The 19,933-nt window shown below is 43.7% G+C and overlaps 1 protein-coding gene across 1 annotated transcript in view; it reads left to right on the plus strand.

The window, feature by feature from the left end:
• Positions 1-697: 697 nt before the first annotated feature.
• GPR174 (G protein-coupled receptor 174) overlaps positions 698-19,933 on the plus strand; it is a 41,713-nt gene continuing 22,477 nt past the window's right edge. Inside the window, exon 1 of the mRNA XM_023507041.2 lies at positions 698-1,126. The gene's annotated coding sequence lies outside the window, so the exon portion shown is untranslated. The remainder of the gene's footprint in view (positions 1,127-19,933) is intronic.

Below are 19,933 nucleotides of genomic sequence, written 5' to 3' on the forward strand. Positions count from 1 at the left end.
GAACAGGTTCAGGACCCAGATGCCCCATGCTTTGTTCTATGGCTTAGGGGGTCACAGTGGTGACTCATGAGGCCCATAGGTCAGGGCTGCAACCCTCCTCATGGGCACCATGCCTGGAGGCTTCTCAGTTCTAAGATGTTCCTAAGTCTCAAGTTAGGCAGACTGGAGTTTGAGAACCTCTAGGCATCTATAACTTCTGGAGGATGGGAGAGCTGGGGGTCCACTCTGAGTCTCTGATACAAGGGCCATGGGGATGGAAGGACCAGTCTAGGTAAATTCTAAATCAGTGTTGGGAAAGAGAGGAAATATTTTGCTGCCCCCAAATTGAGACCCCTTTGAGGGTAGCATAGGGGAAAGAGAGCTAAATTTGGAGCCAGAGGAATGCTGCCTCTGCTGCTTTCTCTCTGGATGTCATCATCTCCTGTCAAATGAAGGGGCCGATCTAGATAAGGTCTCTTGCATCTCCATCATTCTAAGTCCTGACCTAGGGAGGAAACACTGCTGTTCTTCTCTTTGAGAGTCACTTCTTATCCATCCTGAGAGAAGTGAAACCCAAAGCACCCGAGGGCTGCTGGGAACTCGGCGTACCCTACGTACAGCCTTTGCTCACTCAGTGGAACATACCAAAATTTACCCAGCCACAGTGCCCATCCCCAGAAACAAGGAGGTTGGGCGATACCACAAACCCACACTGAATGTGACCACAAGTTTAGAAGACAATACACTCTGGCCTTATAAATAGAAAAGATAGTTGTGCCCCCGCTTCCCCCCTCCCCCAGTGTTAAGCTGTATGGCCTCATCCCATGGTCCCAGGGCCCAGCCCAGCCTCATTAATCAGAGAGAGGGAGCTGCCCCCTGGGAAACGGAAATGCTCAACGTGCACTCAGTCTCTTGTAGATCTCACTCTGACATTTCCCTACCATGTTTTATAATATGGTAGGAGGTTTAGAGCTGTGAGCTTCCTTTCTTTTTTTCTGGTGAGGGAAGGAAGACCTGCAGTCATTCTCGAGCCGGGGAGCCAGAATCGATGCGCAGATCAGACTGTCAGGTTGGACTTGCTGTCGGATGAGCCCTTGGGGAGTGGGGGGAGGGCTCGCTGGACAAGAAAGCCAAGGAAAGTCACAAGGTAGGTACCTCATTTATTTTCTGCCATGCCGAGCCTTCACTCAAGATTCCTCCTCCATAGGGCCCGGGGACCTACTCGGTCCATTAGCTCCCCGGGGACCTTTGAGGAATACCTTGATCCTGTACTGGCCATGGAGATCATTTCCTCTGGATTTGTCTTCATGGGGTGAGTCTGGTGGCTGAGTGGCTATTGAGGGGTAGATGGGCCCTTGGGGAGATGAGAATTTTAGCCTATTTGGGGGGGGGAGGTTATTCTCTAACTTCTCTCCCAGTGGTTCTCAAGCAATTGATGTTCAGAAAATGGCCCTAATGGATTCCCCCCCCCCACCCCGGCAAGGTGGCTATGTGCAATCTGACTGATTATCACATACGCGAGCTGATGCTCATGCAAGACAAGTTTTGGTCCATAGTGCTGGATGTAACTATGGCTTTTCTTCTTTTTGCCATCTGTAGAGTAAATTAATGTGTATTTTCTACTTTCGCATCCATTCCTTTTTTTCCCACTCAGAATTTTATCTATGATAAGAAAAACTCTATTGGGTGAATTATATTGTCTAGGGACCCCGATCCACATGGCTGATGCTGCCTCACATCCTACCCTATACATTGGACACTTGGATTATTAAAACTCTGCTTTCCACAAGGCTATCTGGTAAAATTCTGCTTTTGAAAGAGGGGAGGGTGGGGGCATAAAGACGCAAACAAACCATTTTTTATAATGTGAGAGAGAAGGGAAATAGGACAGATTCCTGCTGTTCTGTTCTTTGTAGATAAGCTTTATCTATTGGAAGAATATTTGGCAGTAGACAAAAAACATCAACAGTGAATAGAAGGAATTGGGCTTCAGTTTGTAGCTTGTAAACACTTAAAACAGCCTGAATTTGTTTGGACCCAACAGAAAGGTCAGTTTACTAGTTTTCTCAAGAGAACCATCTATGAAAATTCCCTTTAATTTGAAACAAAATGAGTCAAGCTGGAAGAGATGGGGGCTGAGAGCTGCATAACATAGGAGAAAGTGAAGGGTAGACTTCTCCCTTGGGAGGAAGTAATGCTGCACCCCCAACCCCCAAGAGCACTCCTATCCTTTCCAGCCCCATTGTCAACTGGGCCAAGTGAGGACTGCTGGTTAGTATTTTCTATTCTTGCCTGAGAAGGAGAAAATAGCAAACCTTCATAGAAGTGAGTTGTGGTGATTCCTATTATTATTGCTGTTGCTGCTGCTGCTGCTCTTGCTATTGTTGTTATTCTATTCAGTTAGCAGGGCTAAATAATTAGTGAGCCAAAAGGTAGCCACAAGAATTCCCAGGTATGTGGGAAAAAGCTATGTGGCAGGCAGAACACCATTGGTCCATCCCCAGGTCCAGGATGTGTAATACCCATCACCTGATAGATATTCTGATCATAAAAATCAGCTCTCTGAGACAAAAGGTGGGAGGCTGAATTGTTCTGCCAGTTGGCTTTGAAAAGACTCTTCTAAGGGACCCGGCTTCTCATCTCAGCTCTACAACCTCCAGACATTCCGACTTAGATTAAGTTACTTCCCCAGTTTAGGCCTCTTTCTTTCCTCATCCATCAAAGGAGAGTGTTGAACTAGATGATTTAATGACATTACTCCAGCTCTCAATCCTATGAAAACCTTGGAGATGGAATCATCAGGGACTCCCTTCTGTCAGAACCAGCGGCCTCTGGTGTTGTCTACTGCTAAGAGGCATACCCTGATAGTGGTCATCAGCGGCCTCTGGTGTTGTCTACTGCTAAGAGGCATACCCTGATAGTGGTCATCAGACCTGTTCCATGAGGAAAATTTCTGCTGAAAATCTAAGAGTGATGAACAAATTAGACTTACAGATAAAGAAATTGAGGCAGAGAGAGGTTAAGTGTCACCCAGCTGGTATCTGAGGCTGGATTTTTAACATACTTTTACTATGCTGCCTATCCACAGGGTCATGCCATTTTGGTGCCCCAGAGGCTGCCCAGCTCAAGGAAGAGAATTCTCCTCCTTATACCCATGATTGACCTAAGGCCAACTATAGGCATCCTCGTGTCTGTTAGTCCAGGAAGTAGCTCCAGGGCCCTTCTGAGCATCAGGCCAGAGATGGAGGCCCAATTGCCCCAGGAGCAATTTCCCATCTTTTGGGTTACAATATCAATTTCTGCTTGAATGACAGAATACTTTTAGAGCCAGAATTTCATTTCCTCCTCACTATGGCCCTTTAGACTTGCCATCTAGAAAATTCAAGGCCCAAGGAAATTGGCCTCCTTGGCTAGGGTGAGTTATCTGGGAGAGTCATGGTTCAAACAGGGCACTTATGACTATGCTTGTGCTGCCTACCATAAGCAGGAAAATAGTACTGGGGCAAAACAGCTTGATCCAAATACTGCCTTTCTTCTTGCCACCGGTGTGACCTTGGGCAAGTGATTTGTCCACCCCCAGTATCATCATCTAAACAGTTAAGGTGTTGGAATTCTCTACATCTAGGTTTTCTTCCAGTTCTCCATCTTGATTTTCAGATGATATTCATCAAGAAAAGTGAAAGGAGCTCATTGTAAAACCCCCCCTGGGTGATTTCTAAATATAGGGAATTTCTTCCCATAGTCCAGCCATCCTTCATTCCTGTTCATTCATTCATTCATTCATTCACTCACCCATCCATTTATTCTTTCATCCCTCCATTCAGTAAGCATTTATTAGGCATGTCTCATATGCCAGGCACTGTGCTAGGTGCTGAGGATTTAAAGACAAAAAAGGAAATGGTACTTGGTTGCCATGAACTTTCATTCCTTTGGGTGGGCAATAGAATGGACATAGAAGAATAATGCCAAATTTGGACAGAATAAAGATGAAGCGATTTGGAGAAGGAGGGCACTAAGAACCAGGGACAAAGAGATGAGGGCAGTTCTAGTATAACAGGTGTTTGGTCCATGAACTGAACCTTGAAGGAATGTGCTCAGGGGCAGGGTTTTGGTGATGGCAGGAGAGAATATGAGATCGGAGCCAGGTTATCTGGACTGGAATTCTGCCTCTGCCACTTCTTATCTGTGTGAGATTCACCTCCATGGACCTCGATTTCCCCATCTATAAAGGGAGAAGGTTGGATCATATGGCTTCTGGTGTGCTTTCAAGGATATCCTGATATCCAAACTGGCTATCCCTTCCGGTGTCTGCTCCCATGGCAAAAGCAGCCTTTCAAAGGTTCTGCCAATAAAGGGCCTGCCTCACAGGTCCCACCGAACACCAGAGATCCAGCCACTAAGTGATGAATTTTCATTGACGATTGCTCATAAAACCAGCTCTGGCAATGTAGAGGAGCTGTTATCTGTGTCAGAGAAGAGAGCGCCCACACAGATGGAACCATACATGCTGAGGGGGAGGAGGTGGCAAGCACCTTGTAATTAAGTGAGCAAAGACTGGGAGGAAGGAAGATTGTTTCCTCTGCTTGATTCTATATTTCTACTAGACCTGGAAGTCTGAAATACCAGGTTGAGACTGAGGAGGCAGCCCTATCTCCTGACCAGGGCAGACATCCTCTTCCCAAGTCTGATTGGTTCTGAACTGCCTGACTTACACACTTACCCTTGATGACTTTAACTTTGGTTTACTCCTCTGAGAAATGAAGAGCATTATGCAACCTGTGGTGGGTCCCCAGTCCCTAGGAGTCCCCATCGGGGTTTGCCTTTGGGAAATATAGCCTGATTTGGGTGCCGCTTACTGCCTCTAGTCAGAGATCACAGAAGGAAAGGCTCTTAGAGTTCATGCAGTTCCAGTCTTTGTCACTTTATAGCTAAGGAGATGAAATGGCTTACTCAGGATCATTCGGATTATAAGTGGTCAGAAAAAGCGATACAAGGATGCTCTTGAGGTGTCTCTTAAGAACTTTAGAGTCGATTGTGTGACACGGGAGACACTGGTACAGGACCGCCCAGCATGGTGTACCCTCATCAGAGAAGGTACTGTGCTCTGTGAACAAAGCAGAATTGAATTAGCTCAGAAGAAATGCAAGATGCACAAAGTTAGAGAGTTCCCCCCCAAATGTTCATAGAGATGACTTGTGTCTGACCTGTGGCAGAGCATTCTGAACTTGTATCGGTTGGATCAGCTACAATGGAACATACTAACTCTATTCTAACATGGTGATGTCATTTTGATCCTCTTCAAGAAGGAAAAACAGCAGCCAGCTAACCAATCAACCAACGGGCAAGTCTGAGTATGAAACTCAAGGTTTTAAAATTTAAAAAGCTCTTGCCCAGTGCCACCTAGCTAGTTAGTGGTAGCACCAGGACTAGAGTCTAGGCCTTCTAAGTCTACCACTTCCTAGCTGGGTGGCCTTGGACAAGTCATTTCCCTTCTTCTAAGATTCAGTTTCCTCCTCAAAAAAATGGGAAAACAGGAGTAGATTTTCCAAGGTCCCTTCCAGCTACAACATTGTGGATTCTAAGACCTCTTCCAGCGCTTCCATTTTTTGCCTTAAGGTCCCTCCCAGGTATGAGATTCTCTGCTCCAAGGTCCCCTCTAGCCCTAGGACTTAGGAGTCTATTTCTTGCCTTTTTAGATTTTCATCAGCAGATGACAGGAAGTGAAATTGATTTCTTAAATGAGACCTAATGAGAAAATTCTGCCAAACCGTTGAAACATTTTTTTCATTCTGAATTTTAAAAAATAAGATTCCTCTCTTCTTCCAAAAAGACAAAAGCTATTGAGACTAATGCACATTTGGCATTGGGACAGGCCTAGTGGATGTTTAAGTATCAAGGAGCTGCTGTGCAGATTTGTAAACAACCCCTCCCTTTCCCAGTAAAGGGCACTGGAATTATCTTTAACACAATAGGGCAGTAAAACTGCTTTAAAATTTTACTAGCAAAATAAAAACCATCAGCTGCTCTGCTAATGGTGCCGGAAATGAGGTTGGTTTCATATTTGCCAAAGTGCTCCAAGAGTTAAGGGATTATCCAATTCATTTGGTCATGGTAGAAACAGGAATTGGGCAATCCAGGACAATTAAACACACCTTTGTCCTCATTGGGAGGAGGAAAATGTTTTCGTCGTTCTATATAAAATATCAGAGGATGCTCCCCCCCCCTCCAAAAAAAATAGATTACAAGTAGACCTTCTTAAACTTAAAAAAAATTAGTCAAAGGTACTTCTTAATTCTTTGATACCAAAGATATCATCCATTTGACTTCCAAGAACAGAACCCTTTGCCCTTCTGGTGACTTGTTTGCAGCTCTTCACTCTTTCCCCCTCTTCTCTTAATAGCCTTATGATAAAACAATTCAATCTTTTGAGTGTTTCTAAAGCACTGCTATATGCTTTAACTATATAAAGCTATATGCAAAACACCCACCTTAAAAAATAGCGCTCACCTAGGTCCCGGAACCTCAAAGACAAAATGCAGAAACAGCCCTTGACCTTGAGAAGCTTATATTCTATTGGAAATTCCAAACTCAGGCATTCAAACTCCTCCATGATCTGGCTCCCACTGATTTTTTTTCATCTGATTTCTCTTCATGCACTCTCATTCCATTCAAATTAGCCATCCCAATCTCTGTAGCTTTGCACAAGTACCTCCTTTGTCTAGAATATACAGTACTCCCTCTTCATCTTCCCCTTCTAGAGTCCTACTTTTTCTTCAACATATAGCTCCTGCTTCCCCTTTTGTGATGCCTTTCTCGAGTATAGATATAAATATATAGATATGTGTATGTTCAGTTGTTCTCAGTCACGTCCGACTCATCGTGATCCCATCTGAAATTTTTTTTGGCAGAGATAATAGTGTAGTTTGCCATTTCTTTTTCCAGCTCATTTGACAACGGAGGAAACTGAGGCAAACAGGGTGAAGTGACTTTACCAGGGTCACACATTTGTATCTTAGGTCACAGTTGAATTCAGGAAGATGAGTCTTCTGACTCCAGACAAAGCACTCTGTCCAAAGCAGCACCTCCTACTTGGTATTGATAGATAGATACAAGTCTGTGTGTATACACACACACACACACACACACACACACACAAACATATACACACATATATACATATCCATTTATACATATTATGCATACACACATATGTAGCATTGAATTGAATTGAATTTCAGTGGGGGAAGGGGTACAATATTGAACAGACAAGTCTAGATGCTCTCCTCTGAAGAGCAAGGAATGCACTAAATAACTAAGGCAATCAGAATGAGCTGAGCCTTGAAGGAAACCAGGGATTCAAAGAGACAGAGATGAGAAGAGAGAGGATGTTCTGCTGCAGATTCTGGAGATCATTGAATGGCATGCAAAGTAGTTTGAATTCTCCTCAGCAGACAGTAAGAAATGGCTAAAAAATATATTTTCCAAAACTTTTGCGAAGACAATTGACATCACAAGGTGTATGTATAGGGGGACTGATTCTGGCAGCAATATGAAACCCAGATTGGATTGGAGAGAAAGAAGAGGCAGAAAGACTTGGTAGGAGAGTATTACAGTGTTCTAGACAAACGATAAGTCTTCTTCTAGTGATAGCTGAGGGAATTACAAAGGGGAGACTGGAGAGACCTTAGACATAACATTGGTGGAGGCTAGTAAATGATTGAATATGAGAGGAAAGGGTCAAAGATAACATTGGATTTTGGACAAGGACGAGTGGTGGAATGGTGTGCCCCTGGGAGAAACAGTGATATCTGAAAAAAGAACCAGTTTAAGAGAAATGATGAGGAAACATGTAAGACACATGTTGAATGTGTGTCATGTTGAATGACATTCAGGGAAAATGTCCTGTAGGCAGTTGGATATCAAAGGTCTAAAGCCTCAGAGATGAGTAAGAATCATCCGCACTGAGAGAATACTTGAAGCTCTTGGCCATGAGAGAAAGGACGAGAAGAGGGGAGAGAAGAGGAGACCAGACAAGATGAAATGAGATGAGACCAGACGAGAGGAGCTCTTCTATGAGATGGATAGAAGATGCAGGGTGGCTGTGACTCAGGCATGGTGAAATGGAGAAAGATGGCATTGAGGATGAAATTGACGACTTCATGAGTTTGGGATGGATGAGAGATCACCAACACAGATCCTGAACTTCCTGAGATGATGACAGGAGATGGAATGGAGTCGAAAACTCTAAGTCAGCTGCTCATGTCGGTAAAACAGTTGGGAGAATAGTCTGCCATTTGGTACATGATGTGCCTAGACTTGAAGTCAGGAAGATCTGCCTCTATCTATACTAACTGTGTGGTCTGGGGCAAATCACTGAAACTCTGAGCCTTCATTTCCTCATCTATCAAAGTTTCCTGTATTCTCTAGCTCAGAAGTCATAAAAGCATAGTGGCTAGGGAGCTGAGAGGACCAGGGAGCTAGGGAGGACCTGGGTTCAAGTTCCGCCTTTGACACATTGGCTGGCCCCTTTCAGTGCTCCCGGCAATTGCAGAAAAGGTCTGACCTGCATGGTAGAGGGAATTCTCTCTACCAGTGAAACTACAACACCGGCCCTGATCTCTCTCCTCCTTACCTAGTGTGCAGGTTTGCGGGCAGGGCGAATGGAAGAAGGTGTTCAAAAGTGATTGTGTATGTAAAGCCCTGTGGAAATGTTTACCATCAGGATTGAGATGAGGACAAGATTCAGGAAGGGGGCAGTTGGGGTCGCTTAGAGTCATCGCTCAGACTTCCAGAGAAGGAAGGACCAATTGGTATGGGGGACCCGGCAAACTTCTTCCAATTCTGGGCTCGGGTACAACTTTGAGAACATTTTGTGATCTGCAGAGAACAGCACTGTTTCTCAGAATAAATAAAGTATGACCCAGGTCATACTGTACACAGACTTTCAAGGTAATAAGTATCTGTACAGGAGAAATCATTTCATTCCATGTGGAGAAATATTTGTGTCCATTTACATCTTTTCTAAAAGGAACAGAAAAATAGTTCTGGAAACATTAAAAAGGAAAATCTCTGTGACTTGATTCCCATTTTTTAAAATCTGTCCCTGTGATTTCACTGGGGCAGGGGATTTAATCAGTCAATCAAAAAAGAAGTATTTTTTTTAAAGGTTGTGTGCCCTGTGCCATTTTCAGAGACAAAAGTGAAGCGATTCCTGACATTGTAGGGCTCATGTTCTATTGGAGGAAGACAATGTATACATGCATCACTAGCTGCAAAAATGAATGCCTGGTAATTTGGAGGAACAGAACACTAGCAGTCAGGAGGCTCCAGAAAGCCTTTGTGATTGTGGGAAGTGGCACGCAAGCTGAACTTGGAAGAAACTTAGGGATTTGGAGAGGCAGAAATGAGGAAGAAGAGCATTCTAGATGTGGAGGCCAGCCAGACAAAGGTGTGCAGTTGGGAGATGGACTGTGCTGTGGAAGGCACAGTAGGCATACCAGTTTGGGTGGACCAGAGAGTGTTTTGTGAGGGGGAGTGAGATGCACTAAAGCTGAGAAAGCAGGTGTGAAATTCTCAGTGGGCAACTAGCCTTCACCAAATACTGGTCTGTAACTTGGCATCCTCCAAACTCCCAGGATTTTCTAGGGGCAGTGACACAGGAAGTGATTTGCCCAGGATGATACAACTAGTTTGTATCACAAGGACTAAATCTTCCTGAGTCCAAGGCCAATACACTAAGCTGCCTTATGAGCAAAAGCAGGGTTAATTACCCAAGTTTGTTTGTAAGTTATTTCCTGGCTGTCATTTGCTCAAAAAATGTAGCTAAAAGGGCAGGCAGCCAATATCTGGAGGTTATGAGCAGATCTCACTCCACCCCAATTCACGCAGTTCTACAGGTCGAATTCCCTGGTTAGGGGCACAGTCAGAGTTCAGTTGCTCACTCTCAACACACACACACAGAGCCCTTTTTCACTTTTTCTTTCCACCATATATCTGAGACTTTGATACATCAACCAGGATCAGACAGAGAAAGAAGGGGCCAGACTAGCAAGAACCCTCAAACTAAGTGAAATAGGTGTGGAATATACCCCATAACCCCCAAGAAAATGGCCTTTTTCCGGGGTCTGGGAGCCTAAAGCCAATTGTAGCACCATATGTGTGCAGGCATGCTGACCTGTCTCATTCTAAGCAGCCCTGGGAGGAGGCTGAGAAAAGTATATTCTCCATCTGTAAAACATCAGAATCCTTGCCATTTCAATAGCCAACAGGACTTAGTTCCCAAACTCAGAACTTGATTTGGGAAGCCAGGTTTGATTTTTGGCAAAGTTTCTCCTTGCTCATTTGAAAAGATTTCTCAGGGCTTGGGATGTAAAGGGGCTTTTCTTTGCCCACCTGGTCTCCCTGGCACTGCTGGTGATCATGTCTGTTGACTCAGGGTGCCAGCCTGGGAACTGGGTGAAGCAGCTGGCAACAGCTGGTGGTATGAGCCACAGGATGCTATCAAGGAATGGGAAGGAGAGAACTAGAGGGCAGTAGATTACCACTGAAAAGATATAAAGAGATGGTAGAAATAGGAAAGGAAAGAGAATGAGCATTTGTATTGCTAGGTTGAGAAATTGAGGCAAACAGAGGTTAAGTGGCCTACCCAGGGTCACACACTAGTACTGGTCTGAAGCTAGATTTCAATTCAGGTCTTCCTGAGTTTAGGCATGATGCTCTATTTACTCTAGTGCCACATAGCTGCCCTCAAATGAAATGGGCAGCATGGACCTCCAGAGAGATGGCGGCTAGGGGCAAGGAAGCCCAGGCCATTGGCGTACTTCTGCTGTCCCTTCCATCAAGTGCTCTACTAGTCTCTGTGGTTGGTCACTCTGATCCAAAGTTCTGTACATTTGATTGTACAGCATTATACGGACCAATCAGTGGGGGGACAGAATGCTTCATAAGATCACTGAGTTAGAGCTGGAAGGGACCTCAGATGGGGCAAAAGAAGCCCCAAGACATAGAGAGACTTGTCCAAGATAACACAGCTAGTTAGTAGCAGACCTATGCTTTGAACCCATGCCTTCTGACTCCAAATTGTATTCTTTTCCACTGTACCATGATACAGTGATACATGTTTTTTGTTATATAGATTTCATCTCACTTGGGAAATACACTTATCGTTTTAGATTACTCTTAACATATAACATAGTTCCCCAGCTCACCCCAATGCTTAGAAGCAACAGGAAGACTCAACTTTAGCAGGGACCCCACTGGGCCCCTGTGGGACTGCTCTTGGCCAGGGGAATTAGACATCTGTTAAGGGTTGGAAGGGACCTCAGAAGACGTCCATCTCAAGCATCTCCTTGATCAGGAGTCCCCACTCCAGCACTTCTAGCAAGTGGTTTTCCAGCCCCTATTTGGAGACCTCCAGCAAAACGGAGCCCACTCCCTCTCAAGGCAGCCCATTTCATTTTGGGACCACTCTAGTTGTTGGGAATTGTTCTCATTACATTGAGCAGAAATCAGCCTCTCTTTGGAAATTCCAATTCAGTTCTAATATTTAGGACGCATGTACTATGTGCCAGGCACTGTGTTAGCTGCTAAGTATCCAGAGACAAGAATGGAACCATCCTTGCACTCAAAGAGCTTGTATTCTTGAAGTAGATTCTAACAGGGCACAGAGAAGAAAAAAGAAAATGATCAAAGGCGGGAAGAGAGCACCATCAACTGGGATCAATCCATGGGGTTGTTGTGGCCCTAATCCCATATTCTCAGCTTTGTTACCTTCCATCTATTCTGAATCTGTCTGGGAGATACTTAATTGTTTAGCTCTCATCTCTCCCATTAGTATGCAAGGTCCTTGAGGATAGGGGCTGGTTTTGCTTTTTTCTTTGTATCCTCAGCACTTAGCAGAGTGCCCGAACATAGAGTAAGCATTTAATAAAAGCTTATTGCCTGATTATCTGTCCTGAATTATGAAACTGGAAGCTTAAATTACACAAGGAAATTCATAAAGACTTATGTTAAGATATCTTGTTTGAAATAAACAGAAATAGATCTTCATACACACTGATGATCCATGAGATTAAGGAACCGAAAAGGAAACCAAACAGTGCAAGTTTAATTTTTCTTCCATATGACAACCCTTCTGAATACTTGAGGACATCTATCAGGTTTCCTTTGAATATGTTTTCCAGCCCAAATATCCCCAAATCCAATCAGCTGATCTTCATAGGACATTTAGGGCAGCTATAGTACATAAAGAATCGGACCTAGCGTCAGGAAGATTTGAATTCAAATCAGTTTACTTACAAGCTGTGTGACCCTGGGAGAGTCATCCCATTTGCCCCAGCTTTCTCATTTGGAAGATGAGCTGGAGAAGGAAACGGTAAAGTTCTCCAGTATCTTTGTCAAGAAAACCCCAAATGTGCTCACAAAGAGTCAGACACAACTAAAAACAACTGAACAACAACAACATATGACATATGGACTCATAGCTTTCATGAAGCTACATTTTTTGAAGTTTCCATAGGAAAAGAGAAAATGAGGAAGAAGGAAGGAGAGAAAGATAAAAAGAAAGAAAAAAAAAAAGAAAATGAGTTCAAAGTGATGAAATTTCTGATAGCTTAGAAGGAGATGCAGACCCAGATCAACTCTTTTGCTTATTTATTGTTCATTCTTTTAGTTCTGCCTTACAAAAGGCCAACGAATTTGGACAAGATCTTAACCTTTGTTTTCCATGTTTGCTTTTGTTTATGGTTGTTAGGTTTACTTAAATTTTGAAAAGAAATTGGCAACTAAAAGTAGGCTTGAAATACCAACTCAGTCTATTTTTCTCGAACAGACATTTATTAAGCATTTATTATGTTCCCAATAAAGACAGAAGTAGTGTAAAACAAAGATGGCCATTGGTCTTAGGGAGTCCAGTACAATGGAGAAAGAGCTATACTTGGAAGCAAGAGACCTAGGTTTGAATTCCAAGTCTATCACTTACTTGCTGTGTGACTTGGCTAAGCCCCTCAATCTCTTTCAGCTTCACTTTCCTTATCTGTAAAATGGGAATGATAATAGTTGCACTATCAACCTCCTAGGAGTGTTATAAGCTAAAAAGGGATGGAGAAAGATGAATTGCTTGGGAAGAGAAAAGTTACATATCAAAGCTCAGCTTTCTTGCCTTAGAGGTACTAAGATTTTCAAGCCACAGCTAGGAGGGACTTTAGAGATCACATAGTCTAGTCCTCTCATTTTATGAAGGAAAAAAAAAAGGCCCAGAGAAGGGTAGTAACTGGTCCGAGGTCACATAGCTGGTACAACTGGAAGAAGTTGGCTCACTTTTTGCTAACCAAGTAGATGATTTTTAAAAATTTTTTTAGTATTTTATTTTTCAAAATACATGCAAAGATAGCTTTCCACATTCACCTTTGCAAAGCCTTGTGTTCCAAATTTTTCTTCCCCTTCCTCCCCTCCCCCCTCTCCAAGACATCAAGTAATCTGATATAGGTTAAACATGTGCAATTCTTCTAAACATATATCCATAGTCATCATACTGTGCAAGAAAAATCAGATCAAAAGGGAAAAAACAAGAGAAAGAAAAAAACAAGCAAACAAATAACAATAACAAAAGGAGATAATACTATGCTTTGATGCCAAATGGGTGATTTTTGAAAGTTGGAGTCTAGATGCTCCCAAATCTAGTCTTAGGATTTTATCATTGTCTAGGGCAAATGACACCGTTTCACTCTAGAAAAAGAAGCCAGATGAGATCAAAGGGAATCTTTCATTTCCAGAAGAAGCAACAAGAAGAAAGAGTGAGAAAAAGGGTGTAGAGAGAAAAAAAAAATAAAAGAATTATACAAATTCCTCAAAAGAGGTTTGGGGTAAGGATTTGGGGTCATTATTTTAGGCAAGTTAATATACATCCTTGTGCTCCTACCTCGAGATTCTTAATCTGGGGGTTGGGAGTTACAGTTATAGGAAAAATGTGTTTTCCTTTATATATGGAGAGGAAAAGGGAAAGAAGAAGAGGAGGAAGAAGAAAAAGGAGAAGGAGGAGGAGAAAAAAGGAGAAGAGGAAGAAGAAGAGGAAGAAGAAGAAGAAGAAGAAGAAGAAGAAGAAGAAGAAGAAGAAAAACAGGGAGAAAGAGGAACAAGGAAGAGGAGGAAAAGAAGGAGAAAGAAGAACAAGAACAAGAACAAAAAGAACAAGAAGAAAATCATTGAACCTTTCAATGGTCTAAGCCCTCAACACTCCCAAGTATGGCAAAATCAGATTAAATTGTAATTGGGTATCACCTAACTAAATAAAAATACAGCACATCATAGATGATGTCAACAAGTTGATTTCTAAGTTAATATGCAGCCTACAAGGATCCATATGTACAGTTTAATGGTCCCCTTTCTATTTGCTTGACCCCACTATTCTGGGTAACTCTTTAAGAGCATGAGTTATATGAGGGGGGTTGAGCTGAATTAGCTGAAGGGATTTCATCTTCTAGAAAGGGAGAAGAGGGAAATATGCATTTATTAAGTACCTACTTTGTTCTAGGCACTGTACTAACTACTTGACAAATATTAGCTCATTTGATCCCTGGAGCTCCTTACCTTTATACAAACACAGGGCTGGTAAACAATGACAAACATATTACCACAAGAATAACAGATATTTCTATTTTAAAGTCTGCAAAGCATTTTACCAACATAATCACAACCAAACCTAAAAGATTTCCCTAAACCAAAGCAGCCCATTCCCAATGGGACACCCCTGGTGACTGGGGAGTTTTTTCCTTGGGTCAAACCAAAATCTGTTTCCCAATTATAAATATCATTCCTTTAGAACCTTACGTTTTCTAAAGTGCCTTCCTCCCAACCGTCTAAGTGCTAGGCAGGTGGTGTAAGTATTATTACATTATCCCCATTTTAGAGTTGGGGATTATCCATCCTTATGGCTCAGAAAGGTGAACTGACTTGACCAGGGTCACAGAGTCAGTGAGCATCCCAGCTGGTGCTCAGGGCCAAGTCTTCTGACTCCAAATCTAACACTCTTTCCTCCGTTCTACACCAGGGAGTTGGAAGGGGGTGGGGGAGCACAGCGGGTGTGCCTCTCTGCAAATTCCCGATCTGTTGCATGCTGGGCTTTATCCATTTAAAAGCACCCCCGAGAGTTCCGTTGCATCTGTTGAACTAAATTCATCTGTCTTTTACCTGTTATTCTAAACCAAATTATAAAGTAGAATTCATGGGAAACAACTGTTGCCCTCCCTCTCTCTTTCCCTCTCTTTTTTTTTCTTTTAACTGAAAGGTTTCTTTCAGCACACAGGGGCAGTACACTTGGCTAGGCTTATTCTGGGGGATGCCAGAGAGGGACCAAATGGTTAAAAGATTTGCAGCTGGGGGACCAAGGAGGATCATGGGAGCATGGTTAATCCATATGCAGGAGAATTGAGAGCCAAGTGCTGTTTATGGTCTTTATGGTCTTGAATTTTCCAAATAGCACATTGAGGGGCCCCATGTTGTTCCGGATTAGAGCTGGACTTTTGCCCTTACCCTGGTAGCCCAAGCCCTTCTCCAGAGCTGAATAGTTTCTATACAAGGAACACTTGGCACTTTCCAGTTTGAGTGTTTTCCCCACAATCTAGCATGAGCAAATGCTTCTTCAATACTCCAGGCTCCTCAAAGACAAGGGCTATTTCATTTCTGCCTCTGTATCCCCAGTGCCTAGCCTGTTGTCTGGCACACAGCAACTACTTAATAAGTGCTTGTTGGATTGGATCAGGTCAGAGCTGCAAGCTCAGTGACTTATTTGAATGGACTCCCAATTATACAGATCACAATCCATCCGTCTCTTTGTATTTTGGGTGATTTGTATCCATATCCTCATGTAAGTCCTAAGTAGGAGGTCCACCCAACCATCTGGAGGACTTCTTCTGAGTCTTTTACCACTCTGCAGGTCAATGGCTCGATTCTTCTACTATGTATGCCTACTCATTGGCCATTGGGGAAAGGAAGGGAAGAGGAACAAGAGTGTATGTCCTAAGTACCGTGCTAAGCACTTTACAAATATCTCGTTTGATCCTTATAACCTTTTAAGTCGGGATTATTATTATCCCCATTTAACAGTGAGGAAATTGAAGTGACTGCGTGAGGATGCCCATCACTCTCATGTTTAGCCCAGACCAGACTAAAATGTAATTGGGAAATATTGAACAAAATAAATACAAACACAATAAAACAAAGATAAATTCACTTTTTAAGATGAAGTTCATCTGTGACCCACAGGGATCCTTCTGTACAGGCTAGTGACCTCCATTTCTATTTGAGTTAGACACAACTAGTCTTAGAGAATTGCCTTGGACACTGAGAGATCATGTGACTTTCTCAGAGTCACATGGCCAGCACAGATCAGAGACAGGTCTTGAATGTAAGTCTCCTCACCCCCAGGCCATGCTTCCCTTTATGCCTCAGACTCTGCTCAGAACAAGGGGGAAAGTGAGCTAGAAGACCAAAGAACTTCCTTTGGTAAGGTATTGCTCTGAGGGCCTGGCATTTCATCAGTGAGGGCACTCCTCCCTTGACACATGGCATACTATCTTGATGCCTTTAGTAGATTTTTTTCACAAATTGCTAGGAGAAAAATGACTTCTAGCATTGAGCCTTCTTTGAGTATAACAAGGCTGCCCTCTGGCCTCCTGCTAGAACCTTCTAGAAGCCTTTCCAACTTGAAGCTACCAGAATTTATGTTTCACTGCTATAGCCTTCATGAATCTATCTCAAAGGAAGAGGCAGCTCTCCTTCATGTTATCATAAGGCACCAAAGGAGAAGGTTAGTGGAGAAAGAGATTCACTTATTTTCTTAAAAATGGGTTGAGTTCCCACAATCAGAATCTAGTATTTGCTGTGCTGCCAGACTCATCTCTAGCATCCAAACAAGAGGTAAGCCATTGTAATAGAAACATCTAAGCCAGCTAGCTGTGTTTCTTTGGTGTTTATCCAACAGCAAAGATGAATTATTCCTTGACCCCTTTCAGTCACTGAACTCTGACCCTGTGAACTCTGTTCTGGATTGTGCCCACCTGATCTGCTCCGTTTGGGTGGCACCTGGCCAGTCTTGGTTCTGACCTCACACAGTAAAAGAGGGCATAAGCAACAGGTCTGTTTCCACCTTCCTCACCTAGGCATCCTTTTCTCACCAGAATGAAAATCAGAGAATGTACAAGCTGAAAAGGGACATCAAAGTTCCTCTCTCTGAGAGGAAAATCCATTCCATTCTTTGCAAGTGGTCACTGCCTAAAAGGAGAGCTCACTACCTTCTGAGGTAGCCCATTCAACTTTTGGACAGCTCCATTAGGAAACCTTTGTCTTACCACAACACTTAATTTGTCTCTTTGCAGCTTCTGCCCTTTGTCACTAGTTCTGAGCTTAGTCCTGCCAAACAGGACTTGGCTAATGACTCCCTTGTATTCCTTCCTATATAGAAAGAGCGAGCTGTAGAAGAGAAGACAGCTGTAATGTCAACCCCAAGTCTTCTTTTCTCTGCTCTTAGCATTCCTAGTTCTTTCACTTGATGTAAAACATGGCATGAGTCACTTGACATTTCTGAGGCTCAGTTTCCTCATTTGTAAAAGGAGGGGATTGAAATAGATGACCTCTGAGATACTTTGTAGCTCCTCCTGTGGGATAGTCCCTAGGCCTCTCAACATCCTGGTCACCCTCCCCTGAGTGGGCTCAAGTTTGTCAATGGTTTTCCTAAAATGTGTGGCCTAGAGCTGACCACAGTTGGCCAAATGTGGCCAGACCAGGGTGGCCCCTCCTGGATAAACAGTCAAAGACATCCAGCCTCTCCAGACTTGCCTTTGTGTTTGTTCAGTGGCTTGGGCGGGGGGGGGGGTACCTCGGTACCTCTTTTATCTCCTTTGCTGGACACTTCTCTTGGGGACAACAGACTTTAGAAAAGGGCTTTTGTGTAGCCCCCTACTCCGCTCTGAGTATTTTCTGCATATCCACTTAGCAACTTAGCAAGCACCTGCTATGTACCCATTCCTGTGCCATGTGCTGGGAGATTCAAGAAAAAGAGAAGCTTGGGTTTTCCCACATAGACTTAGGCCATTTGGGTTTTGCTCAACATTCCCCTCATGCTTTTCTCCTCTTCCCAGACCCACTCCCCCAATGTCATCTTCCTGGGGACGGACGAATCTTTTATTGAGCTTCCCCAAGGGGGTCTGGTTTTGCCATACATTGGTGATGCTGTAACTGACATCTCGACAGTGCTTTAAGCGCTTAGTAAATGCTTGTTAACTTCATAAGTTGATTTTTACCACTCTAGGAGGTAAGGACTATGGTTATTATCTCTATTTATCACTGGGGAAACTGAGACTTAGAGAATAACATTGATTTGCCTGGGATTGCATAGCTAGCAAGTGTCTGAGGCAAGACTAAAACCAGGTCTGAAGCCAAGTCCAACATTCCCAGCTCCACTAGGCTGTTTCTCACTATTCTTCCCTGCTTTTTTCTTTCTTCAGCCTTGGATCCCATGGTCTCAGGGTCCTGATCTCTGCTTTCTAAGGTGAAATTCATAGGGGCCTCCTGGTGACACAAAACCTTAACCCAAATAAATGAGTCTTTAATGGTGGGATTTCCAGACTAGTAAGGGAGATATTTGTGGGCATGGGGACCTTTTGGTGACCCTTCAATCGAGCCACACAGACTACTGCCTCTTCTCTTCACACGTTAGGCTGGGAATATTTGGGGTACAAAATGTATATTGGAACACAGCTGTACTGACAGGCTGCTAGGCCTTAATCCACTCACTCAACAGGCAGTGAAACAGCTGTGGTCGTGAGAACTTCCTCCTAAAAAGATTCCTGACTGAGAAAACACATTTGTTGCCCTCCAGTCACAATGAGAATTTGGGGAGGGGGGGTTGTGGGATTTTTTTTTACAGTAAATCTGAGTAGCCACGGGCCTCGTGAGTCACCAGGGACCCTCCAGCTGTCCCATGTCTGAGGGCTTTACCTGTTTTCTCCCCCTTCCTGAGGTGCACTCAGACACAGGGAGACTCCCAGGGGCAAAGGGAGTTTTCCTCTCCTTCATGTAACCCATTCTCTTCCAAACTACTTGCTCCAGTCCCCTTCCATGTGAATTCTCAGTGTCCAGAGGATGCAGGTATCTTACCTGCTGGACATGGAGTCAGGAGACCCGGCCAACAATCCTGCCTTTCTTGGGGAGGTGTGGAACAAGTCATTTCGACTGGAGAGCTTTGTGCTTTGATCCTTTGATTCCCCACATGGAAACATGGCTTGTAGAGTTAGGAGGGATCTCAGGGATCATCCAGGTTTTTAGATAAAGAAAATGAGACCTCGAGAGATGACATAACTTAGCCAAGGTGCAGAGCTTGAATTGGAATTGAATCCAAGTATAGTGCTCTCCTAGTGACACTGACTCCCTTTTCTGAGCCTCAGTCTTCTCATCTATAAAATAGGGATCCTAATACACAGGGTGGTTGTGGAGGGGAAGAAGTGAGTGGTGGCTAGATGGTGCAGTGGTTGGAGTCCCTGCTCAGAATCAGGAAACTGTTGTTGAGTTGTTTTTCAATCACGTCCAACTCCTTGTGACCCCAATGGGAGTCTTCTTGACAAAGATACTGGAATGTTTTGCTGTTTCCTTTTCTAGGCCATGTAACAGATGAGGAAACTGAGGCAAACAGGGTAAAGTGACTTGCCTGGGAGCACGCTGCCAGCTAGCGCCTAAGGCCAGATAGGCTTGGCATTCTATCTACTACAGAGCCACCTATCTCCCTTTGAAGGAATCTAGGGATTCTAGAAATCAGAGCTCAGGAGTGAGCGCTATCCTGGTTCAGCCTCTGCAAACACATAATACCCAGGATAGGAAATGGCGTGAAGGCCAATTGGGCTGAAACATAGAGTGCCCAAAGTGCAGCAAGGCTAGAGCCAGACAGCAAAGGCTTGTAAATGCC

This window comes from Sarcophilus harrisii, chromosome X, assembly GCF_902635505.1.
Source record: "Sarcophilus harrisii chromosome X, mSarHar1.11, whole genome shotgun sequence".
Taxonomy (NCBI): domain Eukaryota; kingdom Metazoa; phylum Chordata; class Mammalia; order Dasyuromorphia; family Dasyuridae; genus Sarcophilus; species Sarcophilus harrisii.